This window comes from Felis catus, chromosome D2 (assembly GCF_018350175.1).
Source record: "Felis catus isolate Fca126 chromosome D2, F.catus_Fca126_mat1.0, whole genome shotgun sequence".
In the NCBI taxonomy this organism is placed as follows: Eukaryota; Metazoa; Chordata; class Mammalia; order Carnivora; family Felidae; genus Felis; species Felis catus.
The window spans coordinates 65,938,199-65,959,846 of NC_058378.1; positions in this window are offsets into that span (position 1 = coordinate 65,938,199).

Below are 21,648 nucleotides of genomic sequence, written 5' to 3' on the forward strand. Positions count from 1 at the left end.
ATGCCATTGTAGTCAGAGAAAATCATGGATATGATTTCATTCTTGAATTCCCTAAGCCTTGTTTTGAGGCCTAACATGTTTTATCCTAGAAAATGTTCCATGCATACTTGAGAAGAATGTGTAATCTACTGTCATTGGATCCAAAGTTCTATATATATTTGGTCTATTTGGTCTATAGTGTTGTTCAAATACATTTCCAATTGATTATCTCTCTAGGTGATCTATTCATTGATGTAAATTGGTACTAAAATCCTCATCTACTATTGTGTTGTTACATTCCTGTTCATTTTTCCTTTTAATTCTTTTCAGTTTACATATTTAGGTGCTGTAATGTTGGGCATATAAATAGTTGCAATTATTATATCTTCTTGATGGATTGATTCCTTTATCATTATATAATGACCTTTTCATTTGTTTTTACCATTTTTCATTGACATTTGTATAAATATAGCTAACCCTTCTGTTTTCCATTTTCTTGAGGTGACTATGGTCCCATCAGTATCAGTCAATGTAAGTAACAGATTATTGGATTTTGTTTTTTGCTGTTGTTGTTGTTTAAAATTCATTCGTTTTTTTTTTTTTTTTTTTGTCTTTGGGAAAATTTAAATGCATTACATTTGAAGGCATTGTTAGTAGGCAAGGATTTACTATTTACTATTGTTAGTTGTTTCCAATTGTTTTGTAGATCCATTCTTTGTATCTTATTCTACATTTTTTTTATTCCCCCATATTTTGATGTTTCTGGTATTAGTATGCCTTGACTTCTTTATCATGTTCTTTTGCATAGTTGCTAAAGGCATTTCCTTTGTTGTTATCATGAAGCTTATATAAAATAGGTTTAAATTACAATACTGTATTTTAAGCTGATAAATAGAATTCCTAAGCTTTATACTTTTATTTCCCCTCCTCCTCACATTTTAGGTTTTACTGTTATAGTTCATGTTTTTTTGTATTGTATAACTAATAAGTTTTGTGGTTATGTGTTTTTTTACTGCATTCTTTTAAAAAATTCTTGAGTTTAATTAGAGTTTTAGTTATGCATAACCATAACCAAATTACAGAATCAAACTATGACTATATATTTACTAATACCACGACATTTTACACTACCTTTTTGTGTTTTCATGATACTTAGCATTCTTTTACTTCTTTTTTTTTAACGTTTATTTATTTTTGAGAGAGAGAGGGAAGGGGAGGGGCCGAGAAAGAGGAGACACAGAATCTGAAGCAGCCTCCAGGCTCTGAGATGTCAGCACAGAGTCCCATGGGGGGCTCGAACTCACGGACCGTGAGATCATGATCTGAGCAGAAGTCAGACACTTACTTGACTGAGACACTTAGGTGCCCCTGCATTCTTTTACTTCTACTCAAAGACCTGTCTTTGACATTTCTTGTAAGGCAGGTCTAGTGATAATGTATTCCTTCAACACTTTTTTTGAGATTTTCTCTCTCCATTTGTGAGGGACAGCTTCACTGTTAGAGGATTCTTACCCATGACTTATTTTTTCTTTCTTTCAGTATTTTGAAAATGTCCTTACATTCTCTGCTGGCATGAAATGTGTCTTTTGAGAAATTTGCAGTTAGTTTTATGGGCGTTCCCTGTATATAGTTTCTCTCTTTTGAAGTTTTTAAGGTTCTTGGACTTTATTTTTTAACAATTTAATTATAATGTGTCTTAGCGCAGCCTTATTCAGATTCACCCTACTTGGGGTCTTTGGGGCCTCATGGATCGGGATGTTCATTTCTCTCTCCTGGTTCAGGAAGTTGTCAGCTGTCACTGCTTTATATCTATTTTCTGTCCCTGTCTTTTTCTGGAATTATGACCATATGAAAGTTTGTTTTTATTGTGTCCTATAAGTCTAGTTGGCTTGCTTCACTCTTACATTCTTCTCTTTTTGTTCCTCTAACTGGATGATTTCTAATAGCCTCTCCTCCAGGTTGCTGATTCTCTTTTTTGCAGAGTCGAGTCTACTTTTGAAACTACTGAATTCTTCAATCATCACATTTTTCAACTTTAGAATGTTGTGGGGTTTTTTGTGGTTGTTTATTTTTGTTTTTTTTTTTTTTTTGTTTTGGATGGTTTCTATTGCTTTGACTAACTTGTTTTGTTAATGCATCATTTTCTTAATTTAGTATAGTTGTCTGTGTTCTCTTAGTTCATCAAGAGGATTATTCTGAATTCTTTGACAGTTGTAGATCTCCACTTCAAGATCATTATAGATCTCCACTTCAAGATCATTATTAATTTCATTTATTGCCATATATATATATATATATATATATATATATATATATATATATATAAATAAATAAAATCTTTGATTCCTTACATTGTATCTATGCATTTGAGTAATTGTGTTGCTTTTCCAGACTTGGCTTTGGAAGAGGTAGATCTTCACCAGTCTTCTCACTTTGGGTTTCTGGTTGTGTTTGCTGATGAAGTCCTTGGGTGTATAGGGCCTACCATTGTCTACTTGGAGGTGATACAACAGAGTTCTGAGGTCAGGCATGGCAGTGGTGCTGGCTTGGCTCCTTAGCCAAATGAGGCTTCATAATTGACTGGATTCTCTGGCCAGCCTTAGTAATAGTCAGGACTTGGTATCCCATTCAGTAATCTGTGGAGCTATGAATTAGTTTATCTGACCTGGCATGGCATCAGGACAGGAGCCAGGGCTTATACAGCTTATTGTTTAGGGACCTGAATTAGGCAAGAGTGTACGCTGAATTTCCTGGTCAGGTGAGTCCATCAGTGTTGCTCTGCCGACAGGGAAAGCCATGGGCTATTCTCTCTGTTTAAGTGCCACTGTATGCATGGCTGTTGGATGGGCATGCTGCTTTCCATGTGCTCTGGTTAGGTTCCCTGTTCAAGCAGGCTGGAGGCTATATTCAGCAATGATTGGGGCTACCAATTAGTCTATCTGCTTGGGGAAAATTGGGAGAAGTGACTCGAAAGCTCATAAAGTTTGGTTTGTTGTCTTAACTTAGGCTGACCTGCACCCTAAATTCCATGGCTGAGTAGGTTCACTGGTTTGCCTGCCCTTCTCTTATTTCCAATGCCGCTGGTTTAATATAGCTTCCAGGTATTCTAAGCAGCCCTTCTGATCAGATTGTAGCAGGTGACACTCCACAGTAGGTGGGCCATGACTCAACTACTTACATGGGTGTGGACAAACTAGGCTTTAGGGACAGTAAAATTCCTCATTTGATGATTGATACCAGGCAGATTTGGACCCCTATGAGTTCTCTGGGAAGAGTGCATCATGACTTGGTTCTTCAGTGAGGAAAGCCACTGGTTGTGATTACTGCTTGGGCATTACATGTGTAAATTTGATCTAGGAAGACCGGTGTGCTAGTTATTGCAGGTCTTTCCCCCTTGTCCTTTACAGTCAGATTTCCAGTGGTTGAACCCTACACTTTCCCCTGAGGTCCCTTTGGGGTGAGGTCAGAGTGAGGGCTTTTATAAAGCCACCACACTGCTAATTGGGAGCTTCCCCTCCTGGGTATTTTCCCACTGGGGAAATGAAGCTCAGTCCCCTCCACATGGTTCTGTATGGGCTTGGGGGAGAGGAAATGTGGCCATTGTATAGATACTTATCATAAACATCTAGGCAATTTGTCTTGGACTCTGGTGCAGGATGTGCATCAGCTTCATCCCCATGTTCTAGGATTTTTCTAGGTGTTGTTTTGACTAAATGTTCTTGTGAAGAGGACCAAAGTCAATACTGACCTATATCTCCATCTTGGTGATGTCACTCTCTTTGAATTAGTTCTTACTGATCATGACACTCTCTGTCCCACTGCATCTTCAGTGTGCACATGTAGGGGGAGGATTAGAGGAGCTTGAAATGGCCGGTTCATCATACTTTAAAATCTGAAAAATTTTCCAGGAAAATATTTACAGTTTTGCTAATTTGTAGCATTCCTTATATGAGGTAACAGGAGATGACTAAAATTACCCAAAATAAAAGAATAGCCAAGTGATGGTAAATCAATAGGATAAAATATTGTACAACTGTTAAAAGCATGAAGTTGAGCTATGTAAAAGATTAAAATAAGTAAAAATGGAAAGTTATGGAAAAATATGAGCAATCTGAAACCATCTACTAACTCATAAGTAATACTGTATACATAAATACATGCATCTATATGTATAGAAATGAACCTGGAAGGATGATGATCAAAATGATGAATACCACTGAGGAGATGCTAGAATTTAGTGGATAAAGACATAAAGGTGAATTAGATTGTTATGATACATAAAAATAACTCAAAGAAAATAATAACCCTGATGTCAACTCCAAGAATTAGCCAATTTAAAATCTCATCTATTTGTTTACTTTTTTAGTTAAAAATTTCATGCTCATTATAAAGATTTCAAATAATGATGAAAAATATCAAAGTGAAATTACAAATTAAAACTAATCCCTATATTAGATAAGCATGATTTCAGGCAAATCTGTAAATGTCTAAGTGTATAGATAGATACATAATCAAAAAGATCTGAGATAACATTTTATACAAAAAAATGTAATTAAATGCATTAAATGCAAGTTCACAGAAACCATAAAAAGAAGACAGTGGAGCAATTACTGAATTTCATATGCATGTTTCCTCATCACAAGATGTACCATTTGGTTATATATTCATTCAAGATTAAGAAAAAGTTATTAAAAGGATAGAACCATTATGTGTTGCTTTAGCCTCATGTTTTAAGATAATTTTCATTGATTTCCTGCTTTGCACAATAAAAATGTCAGGCTTTTCTCATTAGCTTTTATAATCATTTCCTTCTACCTCCTGATTTTTGCTAATTATGCTAATATTTTTACAGTAACATTTTTTAATATTTTGTTCTGTAACTTGCAGTTTAGTCTTGAATCTAAATTTGAATGGATTCGCTTCTCACCTTTCATTTCTTTTTTAAAATCCATTTCTCTCTTCCAGAGTTCATTTTTTTTTTTTTTGGATTGACAAATGACAATTTTTTTGGATTGACAAATGACAAATAGTATTTTGTTTTTGTTTTTTCTGAAATGGGTTTGTGGGCATTTTATTCACTGAGACCATTCATATTTGAGCCTATTGGGTATCCATGGTGCTGTTGTCAAAATTTTCAGGACATTGTAGATACTTTTTTTTTTTTAATTTTTGGCATTGAATTTTGATGTAGGGAAGTTAGAGAAACCTTATTTAACGTAGGTCTGTAGAAAACTTTCCTTTTCTGCATGCATAACAGAAACTTGGGTAGTTGTTAGTGCAGTTCAGTAGCTTAATTGAGTTAGGATTAAATTCTGTAACATCAAATTTTTATGGTATACTAAATCTCTTCAATATCCAGGCTTTAAAATGTTTTAATATTTCTTTTACAGTCTGCTTCTTCAACTTTTTTATATCTGACACCAAATTTTCTTATTTGAGATAATTTTTTTATTACTCTCTAATTTTATATTTTCTATTTGTATACTTTATTTTTAATTCTATGCTGTTTTTTAAGAAGTAAATCTATATGCCTTTTTCTAACTCACTGATCAAATCTAGTGTGGGACTTAAGTTTATACTGTTTCTGTTTATCTCCTTGTGTTGTCCTTTCCTCTGGCTTTTAAAGTCCTTTTTCATTAAATTGAAGGTCTTTGTTGGTCTGTCTATAGTGGTAGGTGTTGAGATCTAATGGGGGGATAAAAAAAAAAGTCTTCTCCTGGCACAAAACTTCTCCTAAACAGTACAAAAGAAAACAATACAACAAAACACAATTTTTTTTTTAAATAGGAAATTTACTGTCAAATTGGTTTCCATACAACATCCAGTGCTCATCCCAACAGGTGCCCTCCTCAATGCCCATCACCCACTTTCCCACAATTTTATTATTAATAAGCATTAAACCAGAATGTGATGAGCTTCACAGGCAATATCCTAAGAGGTTGCAAAGACAGAACAAATCTTACCTTTGCAGTTAGCCAAGCAGATACAATCTGTTACATACCTCATCACAAGACAAAAAATAGCTAATCCTCAAGAGACCTCATTTGTCACACATAGTTCACCTGTAATTGAGACAGCCATCTGTTTGCTAATTGGCTTTGTCCAAAGGAAAAATAAACTTGTCCTATATTTATGATAGGGGATAGTTTTGCAACTTAGGGTGAGGCATCTGTTGACTTTAGGCTCCTATCTTCCTACAGGAATTGAGAAAAAGGGGGTGTTATTTTCTGTGATGGTTACATTACAGAGAAGACAGTTACAGATACTTGAGAAAGTTATTCCTTCCTCTTAAACCTGGGTAAGGGGCTTATTTTGAAAAAGTCGGATTCACCGACTTAAAATATTTACATACATTGCAAAGACAGAAAGAAACTTACATGTTTTCTAAAGTAAATGCTCTGAGAAAGAGGGGAAGTCTCTTATTCTCAGGAGGCCATTAAATCTCTTTTTTAATGTGCATTTGCCTTTACATAAAAACTTGTGAGAAATTGTTTCTTGAATTATATTTTCTTCTAAGTCTGAACCTTTGCTTTCTCATAGTTTTCTTTAGCATTTATCCACTTTTGTTTGTTTTGGTTTTTATTTTGTCTTTGATTGGGTGGGGCAATTCTTGCCTATTTTATAGGCCTGGAATCTTGACTCTTTTGTAGTGAATCAGCCTGTTTTTGGTCTATGTTTCCACACCATTCACAGTAGCTATTTCTACAAAAACTCATTCAATAGAGGAAAACTATGATAATATTTCTTGTGCCTCTCTGAAATGAATGCACTACTCAGAATATTTACATTTTTGTTCCCATCAGCATAGCTGCTGTGATGTTTGTGGGAAGCTGGTGTAGTTGGGGTTGAGATGGGGCTAGGTAGAGGTTAGAAGGAGCTAAAACCTAAATAACCATTTGTCCTATACTTTGCCCATTTTATCTTGCTTCCCAGGAAGTTTAATGTTTACCCAAGGTCTTCTTCCCAGTGGGAACACATTTTCCAATTGTTAACACAGAGGAAAAGCCTCCTCGTTTTCACAGAATCCCTATATAGGCTACTGTGGCCTTGTCTTTAATTGTACCCAGTGCGATAGGTGGAAATATATCTATATATATCTGTATATATATAGATATGTAGAGATAGATATTGTCATATTTCATTTTGGGGGCTGGTTTTGCAATTTTCTCCTCTTTTGAAGGGGCATTGTCTGGCCTCTGTATGTGCCCCCAAAAGCTAGGTCTCTAAAAATCTTGGCTTCCATATTACTCATGGTCTGTTAGAAGTTGTGGAGATATGAGTAAGAAGATAGCTATGACTTCTCTTATGTGTACAATAGGATTACAATAATAGGTAACTTTTACCAGTTTGGGCCATGGTCCCCACTCAAAGCTAATCACTTGACATCCATCTGAGCATTTAGCACTAATGAAAACTTCATAAGGTGAATTTTTGAATTATTTTACAGAGGGGACAGTGAGACTTAAATTAGGTAACTAATGGTCACAAGAAGTGGAGATACCATTTACACCCAGGTTTCTTCAAGTATAAAGGCCCTATTTTAACCACTCTGCCTTTCTGTTGCCTTCTAGAGTTCTGGTGGTACATGAGTCCTATAACATATGGTGATAGTGTTAAATGTGAATCAGGATGTGATTTTATTCAAGTCTTCACACTATGACTTATTACCTGTGTGATATTAGAGAAACATCTCTGAGTCTTGGGTAATCCTTTTGCAAAATGCAAAAGTTCCTGCTGAAGTTTATCATGTTTCCTTGAAACTGAGATTTACTTGTTTACTCACTTCACATTTATTCAATAAAATTGTTGGATTCCCTTCATGCACCAGACACCTTTGTAGATAAGGAAAAATTGAACTAGAAAGACAGGGGAACCACTCTATAATTCCAGTGGAGGGTGATTTATAAACAAAACAGCAAATAAAATTTAAATGTAAGGAATATGGAGAATGTTTTAAGAAAAAGGAGATGGTTTGAAGAAGTGATATTAGAACAGAAATTGAGTAAAGGGAGACAGGGAGCCATGCTAAGGTCTACAGAAAAAGCTCTCCGGGTTAAGTAAAAATAGATTTAGAGCCCATGACCTGGGAAAGATTTTAGATTGTTCCAGAAACAATATGTTGAGTTGAGACCATGGATGTAGAAATGGTTTGCAAATTATTTCCTTAGCAAATCTTATTTGTATCTTTTGCATTATACTTGGCTTTGTACCAAACAATTGGAAAATTTTTTATCTCTCCTGCAAGTTAATAAGTCAGTGACCTAGTATGCTAGGAATTGATATGTTCTTTAGAGTTTGTGTTAGATATCTTGTTTATATATTTTTTGTTTAGAAAAATTTTAATGTTTATTTTTGAGAGACAGAGAGAGAGAGAGAGAGAGCATGTGCAAACGTGTGGGAGAGGGACCAAGAGAGAGGGAGACACAGAATCCAAAGCAGGTTCCAGACTCTGAGCTCTCAGCACAGAGCCAGATGTGGGGCTCAAACCCACAAACTGTGAGATCATAATGTGAGCTGAAGTTGGATGCTTCACCTACTAAGCCACCCAGGCACCCCTTGCTTATATTTTAAACCCTAGTTTTGTGGAAAATATCTCCTATTTCCCACACCACACTTAGTCCTATCACCATCTGTATGGGTATCAATAGGAAAGTAGCCATTTTGAATTCGAAGAACCTATAGCCTGATCAGATGTTTCCCTCACCCAAACTGTTACCCCTTCCAATCAACATACATGTCACTGAATAAAAGTGGAGCTGGATTCTTTTTCTCCAATTGCTGAAGGATAAAGGACAAAGTTATGGAATTCTTTCCTGTTCCTTCCTACCATGTGGGAATTGTGCATAAAATAGGAATGGAATAAAAATATATATATATAGACGGGGCTGTATACAAGTGATAAAGTACTGCTCCTGTGTTTTCAATCACTGATTCAATGCATTTTTGAAGTCTTCCTATCCCTGAATTATGCAAGACGCACTGTTAATATCATTGATTCATCCCTTTTGGCTAAGGTAGTTTCAGTTAACTTTATTGTAACTGAAAGTGTACTACTAGCATTTCCCCATGTACTATTTAATTGAATTCTAAAATAGGCTTATATAAAAAGGCATTATTGCCCTAACTTTAAAATGAAAACCCAGATGGGGTGCCTGGGCGGCCCGACTTCAGCTCAGGTCATGATCTCATGGTTCGTGAATTTGGGCCCGCATCAGGCTCTGTGCTGATGGCTCAGAGCCTGGAGCCTGCTTTGATTCTGTGTCTCCCTCTCTCTCTGCCCCTCCACCACTCACGCTCTGTCTCTCTCTGCCTCTTAAACTGAAGGAAAATATAAAAAAATTTAAATGAAAAGCCATAAACTCAGGACATGTAAGTAACTTATATGAAATCCTAGAACTAGCAAATTGAGTATTTTCCTTCAATTCTGAAGCATAGAAAATTATGTAGAAGAAAGTGATGACACCTACAGTGTATGCGGTTTGTATTCATCTTTTTTTTTTTTTTTTTTTTTTTTACTTTTTATACCAAGTTAATGGATGGCACAGGGATTTAATTCAGATGCCACTGATGTACAGAGTTATGGTTGGGCATGTTAAATTGCAGGCAGTGAACGAGGAAAGGTATGGAGGAATGAGGCAAATGAGGACATATGCACTATCCATTATTGGCTCCTTACCTTGTATTTGACAATTATGGGTTTGGATGGTTTTCCAAAGTCAGTAGTTTTAAAGTGAGCATCTTAGGGGTACCTGGGTGGCTCAGATGGTTAAGTATCTGACTCTTGATTTCAGCTAAGGTCATGATCTCAGGGTCACGAGATTGAACCCTACATGGGGCTTAGTAGTGAACAAGGATCCTGCTTGAGATTCTCCTTCCCTCTCTCTCTGCCCCTGTCCCACTTACACATATGCACAGATGTTCTTTCTCTCTCCCAAGGGGGAAAAAATCCTGCAAAAAGTTGGTTTTGGAAAAAGATAGCAACACCCCTACATGTAGGGTAGAGGGGTAGAACGACTGCATTAGAGGCTTTGAGTCTTTTTTTGTAAGTTCCCAGACCTCATCTGGCTTCTATACCAATTTTAGATTCTATGGCCCATTACTTGTACCAATGTATTACCTATGAATTGACCTCTATTGAGGTCAATAATAAATTTTATATGATAAAAAATTTTATTCATTTAACAAAATGAAAAAAAAAATCACCCCCCCTCCCAAATCTACCCATTCTCCCATGTATTTCATCCCACTTCAAACTAATCAGAAATTTTGCTTCCTTGGTTATACCGCAGTCTTCCAGGTATCTTTAAATTCTCTTTTAAAAAATTAATAATGAAACCTCCCTGGGTATCATATTTCAATCAGCCCCTACCTTGTTTTTCAGTCCCCTTCCTAGTGAAAATACTTGAGGGGCGCCTGGGTGGCTCAGTCGGTTAAGCGTCTGACTTCAGCTCAGGTCACGATCTCACGGTCCGTGAGTTCGAGCCCTGCGTCGGGCTCTGGGCTGATGGCTCAGAGCCCGGAGCCTGCTTCCGAGTCTGTGTCTCCCTCTCTCTCTGCCCCTTCCCCATTCATGCTCTGTCTCTCTCTGTCTCAAAAATAAATAAACGTTTAAAAAAAAAAAAAGAAAATACTTGAATGGTCCTCATTAATACTTGTGGTCCCCATTAATCATTTTGTATTAGTATTTATCATCTCATTATTCCAAATAATGGTCACAAATAATAGTTCTATTGTGGAATTCCAATTGGCATAATCATTATCTTAAACTCTGGATAGAATTTAACATACCTGAGTATGTTCTCTTTCTTGAAATCCCTAGGATCTTTCCCAACTTTATTTCCCACTCATTCTTTTTTAAAGGAATTTATTATTGGTGTGCTCATGTTTGTTTATTATTATTATTATTATTATTATTATTATTATTATTAATTCTAACTCCTTATTTTTTTTCTTTACTCTTTACACTCATTGGAATCACCTGTTCCACCTTGGCTTCTGTGGCTATTTGTATTCTGATGGTTCCATATTCTGTTTCAATCTAAACTTATATCAGGTTGCCTGAGTATCTCAGTTAAGCATCCAACTCTTGTTTTCAGCTCAGGTCATGATCTCATGGTTTTGTGGGTTTCCAGCCCCATGTTGGCCTCTGAGCACTGACCGTGTGGAGCTGGCTGGGAATTCTCTATCTCCCTTTCCCTCTGCCCCTCCTCCGCTCACACTCTCTCTTTCAAATTAAAAAAAAATAAACATAGAAATACTCAAATATCTCCATTTTGATCTGTGATACCACAGATGAAATTACTATTCTTCCCCCACAGTGAATGTCAATGTCATCAACAGAGGTGTGTAAGTTAGAAAATGAGAGGTCATCCTTGACTTCTCTTTCCCATTCATTTTGTACATCCAAGAAAACCCAAAGTCCCAACTTTGTGAGTATCTTCCTTTCTTCTCCTTTCCCACTTAAGTGACATCTGGGCACCATCCGAGTCTCGTCCTCAGAAATTAATCACTATTCCCTAGCTTCTAGAAGTTTTGCTTGATGCCACCTCCCATGTGATCTCTCTAGCAATTGCACTCAGTTAAGGGGTGCAATCTCATCCAATGTTAAATTCATCCCCAGGCACACCCCATATTTTATGTCTGGTCAATGTGTGATACAAAGGCACAACATTCTTGCTTCAACCTTGAAATTTCCCTGATAAGCCATTTTCAACTTCAGAATTCCCTTTGAGACTAGTTGAGACACCTATTTTAGCAGGATTATAGTTCATTTCCTCCCTTTTCTCAAGGCTGCTTCCCTCAACCATGTTCTCCAATAAGACACTTGGAATATTATTCTCTTTATCATAATTGGTTTTGTCATGAAACTAATCAGTCACTTTACATGTTTACCCCACTCTGCTCTCTTGCTTATTTCTCTTATTCTACTCTTGGTCTTCTAGTACATTTTCCACATGGTAGCTAAAGCAATCATACTAATATCCAACATGATCCTTTAAAATCCCTGCTAAAGACAATGCAGTAGATTCTAATTGCAGGAGAAATTTTAATGTCTTTATATTATTTTTTAAAAAGTGAAATGAAGGATTATACCTGTCTTATAAATTATTGTGTTTCAAATGCCTAACATATAGTAGGTCCTTAATATTTTTAATATAAATAATTCATCACCTACCCTGTGCTTAAATATCTTGATCAACAATTAATGAAAAGAAATAGACTAGAAAATTTCATCCTTATTTCCACTCTGCCTTCAATTAACTGTATGATCTTAAGCTACTCTGGATGAATTTGTACCCAATAGAATTAGATTGCTCAACTAGATGATTTTCAAGGAACCTACAAATATGATATGTGATACTCTGTGTACCAAATTAGGGCTCACCATTGAGCAAATAAAGAACATAGTGAAAAAAGCTTAAGTTTATCCATAAATAAAATTCACGAAAATCTGAGATAATTAGTGCTCTTAAAGTATAAGCTTTTAGTATTAACATTTTTTTAAATAACTTATTGCCACATTAGGTAACATCTAATGTATACAGTATAGCCTTGGCTTTTGGAGTAGATTCCCTTGATTCATCACTAACATACAACACCCAATACTCATCCCAATAAATGCCTTCTTCAATGCCCATCTCTCATTTTCCCCACCCCCCAATTCCTGATGCCCTTAAACTCTCAATTCTCTGTATTTAAGAGTCTCTTATGGTTTGCCTCCATCTCTGTTTTTAACTTCTATTTCCTTCCCTTCCCCTATGGTCTTCTGTTAAGTTTCTCAAATTCCACATATGAGTGAAAACATATGATATATGTCTTTTTCTTACTGACTCACTTCACTTAGCATAACATCTTCCAGTTCCATCCATGTTGTTGCAAATGGCAAGATTTCATTCTTTTTCATTGCTGAGTAGTATTGCATTGTGTGTGTGTGTGTGTGTGTGTGTGTTTACACACACACACCACATCTTCTTTATCCATTCATCAAATGATGGATATTTGGGCTTTTTCCATAATTTGACTACTTTTGATAGTGTTTCTGTAAACATTGGGTTCCATGTGCCCCTGTGAATCAGCACTCCTATATCCTTTGGATAAATTCCTAGTTAGTGCTATTTCTGGGTCATAGGGTATCCTATTTTTAATTTTTTGAGGAACCTCCATACTATTTTCCAGAGAGGCTGTACCAGTTTGCATTCCAACCAACAGTGCAAGAGGGTTCCTGTTTCTCCATATCCTCACCTACATCTGTTGTTGCCTGAGTTGTTAATTTGACCCACTCTGACTGGTGTGAGGTGGTATCTCAGTGTAGTTTTTACTTGTATTTCCATGATGCGTGATTTTGAACATTTTTTCATGTGTCTGTTAATGATCTGAATGTTTTCTTCGGAAAGTGTCTATTCATGTCTTCTGCCCATTTCTTCAGGTTATTTGTTTTGGGGGTGTTGCGTTTGGTAAGTTCTTTCTTTATAGATTTTGGATACTAAACCTTTATCTAAAATGTCATTGACAAACATCTTCTCCCATTCCATTGGTTGCCTATTAGTTTGTTGATTGTTTTATTTGCTTTGCAGAAGCTTTTTATCTTGATGAGGTCCCAATAGTTCACTTTTGCTCTCATTTCCCTTGCGTTTGGAGACATGTCAAGTAAGAAGTTGCTGCGGCTGCTGCCTGTTTTCTCCTCTGGGATTTTGATGGTTTCCTGTATCACATTTAGGTCTTTAATCCATTTTGAATTTATTTTTGTGTATGATGTAAGAAAGTGGTCCAGTTTAATTCTTCTCCATGTTGCTGTCCAGTTCTCCCAGACCATTTGGCACAGAGACTGTCTTTTTTCCATTGGATACTCTTTCCTGCTTTGTTGAATATTAGTTGGCCATACATTTGTGGGTCCATTTCTGGGTTCTCTAATTTTATTCCATTGGTCTATGTGTCTGTTTTTGTGCCAATACCATACTGTCTTGATGATTAGAACCTTGCAATATGGGCTAAAATCTGAGATTCTGATGCCTCCAGCTTTGGTTTTCTTTTTCAGCATTACTTTGGCTATTTGGGGTTTTGTGTGGTTCCATACAGCTTTTAGTATTGTTTGTTCTAGCTCTGAGAGGAATGCTTTACTATTTTTAACTGGGATTGAATTGAATGTGTAGATTGCTTTGGGTAGTATCAACATTTTAACAATATTTGTTCTTCTAATCCATGAGCATGGAAATGTTTTTTTTTCATTTCTTTGTGTCTTCTGCAATTTCTTTCATAAGTTTTCTAAATGTTTTTCAAAAATGAGAAAATGCTCCCCTACTTCTTTCCCCATCACTCCTTATGTATTGAATTGGACATCTAGAATATATGTGCCAATTATGTGATTGTAGAAAAATGGTTGTTTCCTTATAAAGTAAAGGTTAGTTTGTAAGCCTTAAGATAAATTTTGTTTTCTGTAGTGTCACAGTGGTCAAGCCACATATTATTATGTTGAAACAATCTTTCTCACAAATTCAATCAAAATGTAAATGCTCACACATTTTGAGGAAATGTGTCAATTTTGTGCTTTAAAAAAGGCACATAATTTCACAAAACAACAAACTCAGAAAAGTTCGAGCACCATCTGTTATGCAATAAATGTTACATGACTTAAATATTTTGCCATTTGAAATAAAAATTAAAAATCTCTTCTTAGTATCTGAACTTCAGTATCCTAGAGAGTAGCCTACTACAGTCAAAACAATTCTTCTTTTATAATTTAGTAATCTTTGACACATTAAAAAATATCAGGTAATACTTCATTTTTAAGCTTAGTAATACATTTCTTTTGACACAAAAAATAGCAGTGGAATTCCTGAGAGTGACATATTACTTCTGGGTACCTTGACTCAAAGGAGCCAAATGCATTAAAGCTACTATGATGAATAGTTTAAGAATTATTAATGATCAAAATAAATGCTCATCGCCATGCTGTGACACATGTTAGTCTCTGTACACAGTAGTAACTAAATGTTGATTGCTGCTGTGAGAAATAAATGAAATCATAGCAGCTGGAGGTGTTACTCCTAATCATAAATGTGATCTTTCTTGTTTGCTTTTTATACAGGAGTTGAATGCCAAAAGGGGAAATGATGGTAGAGAAAAAGTGACATTCACCATTTCTCCATTTCACTTTGAGTCTTTACCTCTGTACAAAATGTGAACAAGATATGCAGAATATTTAAGAGGATTTCATGAATGTTAATCCCTTGGTTTTTATAACTATCTTTAGTTGCATAAGATATTAAGCATTTGGAGAAGCTGGTTGAAGTGTTATACAATTTGTCTTTGTTTAAAAAATAATAACAACAGTCTGAAAAATTCAGCTTTGTCATCACCAAACAAGACAAAGAAGGATAGGTTTGAGTTGACAGGTAAAAATTTAATAACCGACCTGGTTACTCTAAAGAGGCATTTCTCAGAGTGCCTGGCTGGCTCAGTCAGTAGAGCATGTGGTTCTTGATTTCAGGGGTCATAAATTTGAACCCCATATTGGATGTAGAACTACTTAAAAAAAAAAAAAGCAACTGCTCTATCCCTGTATTCCACCCTATTCATTTAGGCCACTCTGCTCCATTAGAGAGGACAGAGTCATGACTTCAAAATAAAACTGAGGTTGCTGGCCCTTTGCAAAGCCTTCTACTGTAGCTTTAGCAAATATAGTTGCTTTTGGAAAAGTATCACCTCTGTAAATAGCAACCTTTCATCTCTCTGAGACCTGAGCTTTGTCATGACTAATCAGAGAATGGAAAGAGAGGAGGTTTACTGCTTAAAAGGCATATTAATCCTTAGCCTCAGCAGAAATGTTTCTCTTATTTAAGTGATGAATCACTAGAAAATATGTATTGAAGTGCCTGGTTGGCTCAGTCGGTTAAGCACTCGACTCTTGGTTTTGGCTTAGGTTACGATCTCATGATTTTGTGACCTCAAGCCCCACATGTAGCTCTGCACTGACATTGCAGAGCCTGCTTGGAATTCTCAGTCTCATTCTCTGTCTGTCCCTCCCCCACTCATGCTCTCTCAAAATAAATAAACTTACAAAAATAGAAAAGAAATACATATAAAAGTGAACCATTGGTCTTTTGCCCAGCCCCTCCTGGTAAATGGTCTAGATCATTTAATTCTAGACTGAGTCTAATTCTAGACTTAGAATTCTATCAATGTCTCAGAGGCTCTAACCTGGAATTAAAGAAAGGAGATGATTGTGTGTGTATGTGATATAAAGGGAAAGGTGATTCTTATGGCATAAGGCTCACAGAAGCTCTATGTTTATTTAAATATTGAAGAAATGTAAGTTCATGAGCCGTCCTCCTGTGGACAGGTATTCATCTGGAAGTTTTGAACATTTGAAGTTGAATATCCAGGAGTCTTTAGAACACATAAGAAGGCTTTGGCTATCAAAAATCTATTCTTTTTTTTCTTTTTTTAATATTTGTTTACTTTTGAGAGAGAGCAAGTGGGGAAGGAAAGGGGGAGACACAGAATCTGAAGTAGGCTCCAGGCTCTGACTGCCAGCACAGGGCCCAACATGGGGCTCAAACCCATAAGTAGTGAGATCATGACCTGAGTCAAAGTCAGATGCTTAACCAACTAAGCTACCCCGGAGCCCCTCAAACATTTTTTTTAAGTGTTGATTTAATCTTAAGACAAAGAGAGAGACAGAGTGAGCTGGGAGGGGCAGAGAGAGAGGGAGACACAGAGTCCGAAGCGGGCTCCAGGCTCTGAGATGCCAGCACTGATGCAGGGCTCAAACTCATGAATCATGAGACCATGACCTGAGCCCAAGTCAAATGCTTAACTGAGTGAGCCACCCAGGTGCTCCTCAAACCTCTATTCTTTATGCAAGATATAAGAGCAGGTGGTAGATTGATTTAAAAAAATCTCCAAGTGGTAAGAAAGATAGAATGAATAAAAGAAGAAAGGAAATCATACTTCTGAAAATATATATAGGGAATTGAAATCTGAAATCATACTGTTTCCATAATTGACCAGTTGTCTACTACCATGGACCAAATATGATGTCGCTATTACTTTTGAATTGTTTCAGAGCTATCAAAATGTATCTACTCAGTCTCCTCCAATTTATGAAAATAGAAATCTTGGACGTTATGACAGATTGATAGACATTCTGGGTCATGCTGGCTTTAGCTCCCTCTGACCTTACTGAGACAGCTTTGGCATCTCAGCTTATCTGGCCCACAGGTCTTAACAAGTCAGTTTCTTGACCCTTGGATAAGAGAAGACCTCTTGAATATAAATAATTGGGAAATATTTTCAATAATCTCCAAAGGGATTGCTTTCCAGTCTTTGCTTGGACTAAGTTGTAGAATATCTCCTCTCTAACTTAACCAATTTAACTGGTGTCTCAGTAATGACGATCTTTGAGAGACCCCATCATTTCGTACTTACTTGTAGCACTTAACCCTAACTCCAACTTCTGTGATGCTCATTTTGTTCTCATGATTCAGAACACTTTCCTTCTCCTAGATCTCCATCAACCCATGATGGTTAGATCTAACGCTGAAAACTTAAACCAACTACCATTGCTGTGAATTACATTCCTATCACCCCATAAAGGAACATTTTGAATGCACCAGATTGGTTTATTAAGTATTTACTGATCTCTTCTCTTGGCTCTTGCTCAGCTCCTATTTTCCTACCTTATCTCTGCTTACCTTTTTGGGAATCTGCCTCCCACTTTGTCTTCTCCTAAATGACAGGCATTTTTCCACCTCCTTCCTTTGCCCCATTCAACTCTCAATACTCTTGAACCCTCAAAATTTCCTCAAGCACAAGAGGCTTGTGTAGATACCCACAGCTTCCCTGAAACGCTTTCCATAGAAAGTGTTCTCTAAATGACCAAATCTTCTTACACTCCAGTGTATGTTTCCTACTTTCCCCTAGATCCACTGATCTTTAATGATAAAGTCTGTATTACATATGTGTTACTAAACTATCTGTAGTTATAGTATGAAAACAAGCATTGTTTATTTTCTTAAAATACAACTCCAACAAGATTGAATATGTCTGTTCAAATAGGTATATCTCCATTGACATAAAGTCAGCATTTATTTTTTTAAGTATAATTTATTGTCAAACTGGCTTCCATACAACACCCAGTGCTCATTGCAACAAGTGCCCTCCTCAATGCCCATCACCCACTTTCCCCTCTCCCCCACCCCCTATCAACCCTCAGTTTGTTCTCTTTATCTAAGGGTCTCTTATGGTTTGCTTCCCTCCCTCTGTTTGTAACTACTTTTTTTCCCCTTCCCTTCTCCCATGGTCTTCTATTAAGTTTCTCAAGATCCACATATGAGGGAAAACATTATATCTGTCTTTCTCTAACTGAGAAAGTCACCATTTAAAAGTCTAGTTATCAACAAGTAGCAGTTGATACTTATTCACCACTTATTCACCACTTTGACTGTCATTAGAATTGGGGACATTTTAATGAGTAAATACCAATTCCCAGACCACACCATGTATGCTCTGGCTAAATTTTATGCTAAATGCTTAAAATATGTTCAGATGATTCTATTTACACAATCATTACTTGTAACCGAGATAAAGAAACAAAGTGAGCTATCTAACTGCTGTATGAGAGGCAGGCATTGCAAGCAGCTACTTTCTACAGAAGCCTTACCACTGGCCAGTTGCACATGTTCTTTTCTTGCTTTGAAACTGGAGCTCAGGAAGACTATATAACTTTAGCAAAATTATGGACTTGCAGTAAAAGAATGAGAATTTGAACATAATCACTCTGGATTTTTGACACTGAGTACTTTTGAAATTTATGATATTCTGTTTTGTTGAGAGCATTTCAAATATCAGAGGACATTTGATGATTCCTAATATGAAATGAGTCTGTTTTTTTCCCATTTAATAAAATCTTCATTAGTTTGTTCATTTTTAATCAAATGTATGTCATGTTTTCCCCATAAACTAGGAAATAGATAGCGGAGATGTTCTTAGAAGCTCAACATCCTACAAACATTTTACTAATATGTGACTTATAATTCTGATTACAATAGCTGGTATTAGACTTGCCTTCACATACTAAACTACTCTAGAACTTGGGCCAAGGTCATAAATCAAGGGTTTTAAAGCATCAGGAAATAGAGTGGGATGGTGATCCAAACAAAACAAAACAAAAAAAAAAAAAAAAAGAAAAAGAAAAAACAACCTTGGTGAGTTCCATATTCAAACCAGGTTTTTGCCCAGAGAAATTGCCGAGATATGTAAGAAGTTAGAGTCCTGCCAAAGCTAAAGCTTCACAGCATGGGAAAAAAAAAAAAAAAAAAAACAAGAGAATTCAGAGCTGTTAAGATAAATATAGTTAGCAAGGCTAGTATAAAACAGTTTTCATGGGGTTACTTCTAGGTGGCATATGGGCAGGATGAGATTGCACAAGGTCTAGCAAAAAGTAAGGAGGAGTGGAGAGCTGAACAAAGATTTCAGACATTGCAGAGACTGTGTGGGAATATGTTGGAATTTTAAACTAACTAAAGTAAAAATAATGAGAAGAATAACATTAGAATTCAGTTGAGATCCTTGAATGGCATCATCCTAGGAATAAGTCCCATAACCGGTTAGTAGAGGCTGTGTCTTAGTAGAAAGGAGAAAATGAATATAGTCTTTCCTAACAAAGCCTTGACAAGATCAAAATGATCTGCTAGTTTAACTTTGCCTTAAAAAAATTCACACACACATAAATATACACACACAGATTTTAGATATTTATTCAGTATGTGTGTATATATACTATATAAGAAAATGTTTAAGGTATCCTACACTATCTTATTTCACAAAAAAAGACAGAAATGGGAAAGGGTAATCCATAATAAAGAATAGCTACAGATAGATCTATGACCCAGACATTGGAATTAGCATACATATATTTAAAAATGTTAAATTTAGGGGTGTCTGGGCGGCTCAGTTGGTTCAGTGTCTGACTATTGATCTCAGTTCAGGTCATGATCTCATGGTTCGTGATTTCAAGCACCACATCAGGCTACTCGGTGTCAGTGAGAGCCTGCTTGGGATTCTTCCCACCCCAACCCAGTCTCTGTCGCTTCCCCACTCACATACACTCTCTATCTCAGAATAAATGAATAAACTTAAAACAAATTTTAATAAAAACGTGAGATTTAGAGAAAGGTATAACTAGATGAATGTAAACTTAGAATTAAACGGGAATTTTAAAATTAAAAAGAAAGTAAATCCATTCAATGCACATAAAAGATTGTACCCAGCGAAAGTCAAGATGGGGATGGAGTAGAAGGCAGTATTATGCTAAACAAAGTAAGTCACAGAAAGATAAATGTCATAGGATTTCACTCATAAGTGGAACCTAGGAAACAAAACATATGAACATAGGGAGAAGAAAAAAAAAAGAGAGAGAGGCAAACCGTAAAAGACTGATGGTTACCAGAGGGGAAGTGGATGGAGGGCTAGGTGAAATAGATGAAGGGGATTAAGGAGGGCACTTGTCATGAGCACTGGCTGTTGTATGGAAGTGATGAATCACTAAAGTCTACTCCTCAAACTAATACTACACTGTATGTTAACTAAAGTGTAAATAAAAACTTGAAACATAAAAAAAAATGATGAGAGAAAACATTCAAACCTTCATCTGTACATAGAATTGTAGTCCCAAAAGCAGAAGAGAGAGAATGAAACACACAGAAAAAAACCTATCAATGGTGGCTCAGTCACTTAAGCGTCTGATGGCTCAGGTCATGATCTCACAGCTTGTGTGTTCAAGCCCCACGTCAGGCTCTGTGCTGATGTCTCAGAGCCTGGAGCCTGCTTCAGATTCTGTGTCTGCCCCTCTGTCTCTGCCCCTCCCCTGCTGGTGCTCTGTCTCTCTCTCAAAAAAAATAAATAAACGTTAAAATTTTTTTTTAATATTTATCAAGAGACAATGACTAAGAATATTCCATATTTGATGAAAGACATTAACCCAGATTCAAAAATCTTAAAAATAGAATAAATGAAAACCTAGCACATCACAAACTGCTGAAAGTGAAGTTTTAAAAAAGACATGCACTTAAATTGGTTTATCAGGAGGGTGTAAAAAGCCAAAAGGTGTACCCATCCAACAATATTTTCAAAATAAATAAAAATTTGCATAATTTAAGAGGAATCAAAAACAGTTGATTGTGGGGTAAGGGGAGAAGGGATGAATAGGCAGAGCACAGGATATTTAGGGCAGTAAAAATACTGGTATTTTGATGATGGATACATGTCACTAGACATTTGTCTAAACCTAAAATGTCCAACATCAAGATTGAACCTCATGTAAACTATGGATTTAAATGATTATGATGTGTCACAGTTTCATCAGTTGTAACTTATGTGCCATTCTGGTGAGGTATGTTGACAACAGGAATATTAAGCTTTTGTGGGGGCAGGGAGCAATGGGAAATCTACCTCCCTTTTAAGTTTTCTACGACCTTGAGACTTCTGTAGAGTCTACAACAGCAACAGAAAGGACAAATGATAAAGAAATGCAGAATGGTGATTACCTCTGATGGCTGATTTCTAGAGTTAACTTAATAAAACTAATTAAAAGAGGAATAAGTAGGTCTGGAACTTTCAGTGTTTACCTGAAGGTAAAAGACAAAACTGATAAACGAGTCAATGGAAGAA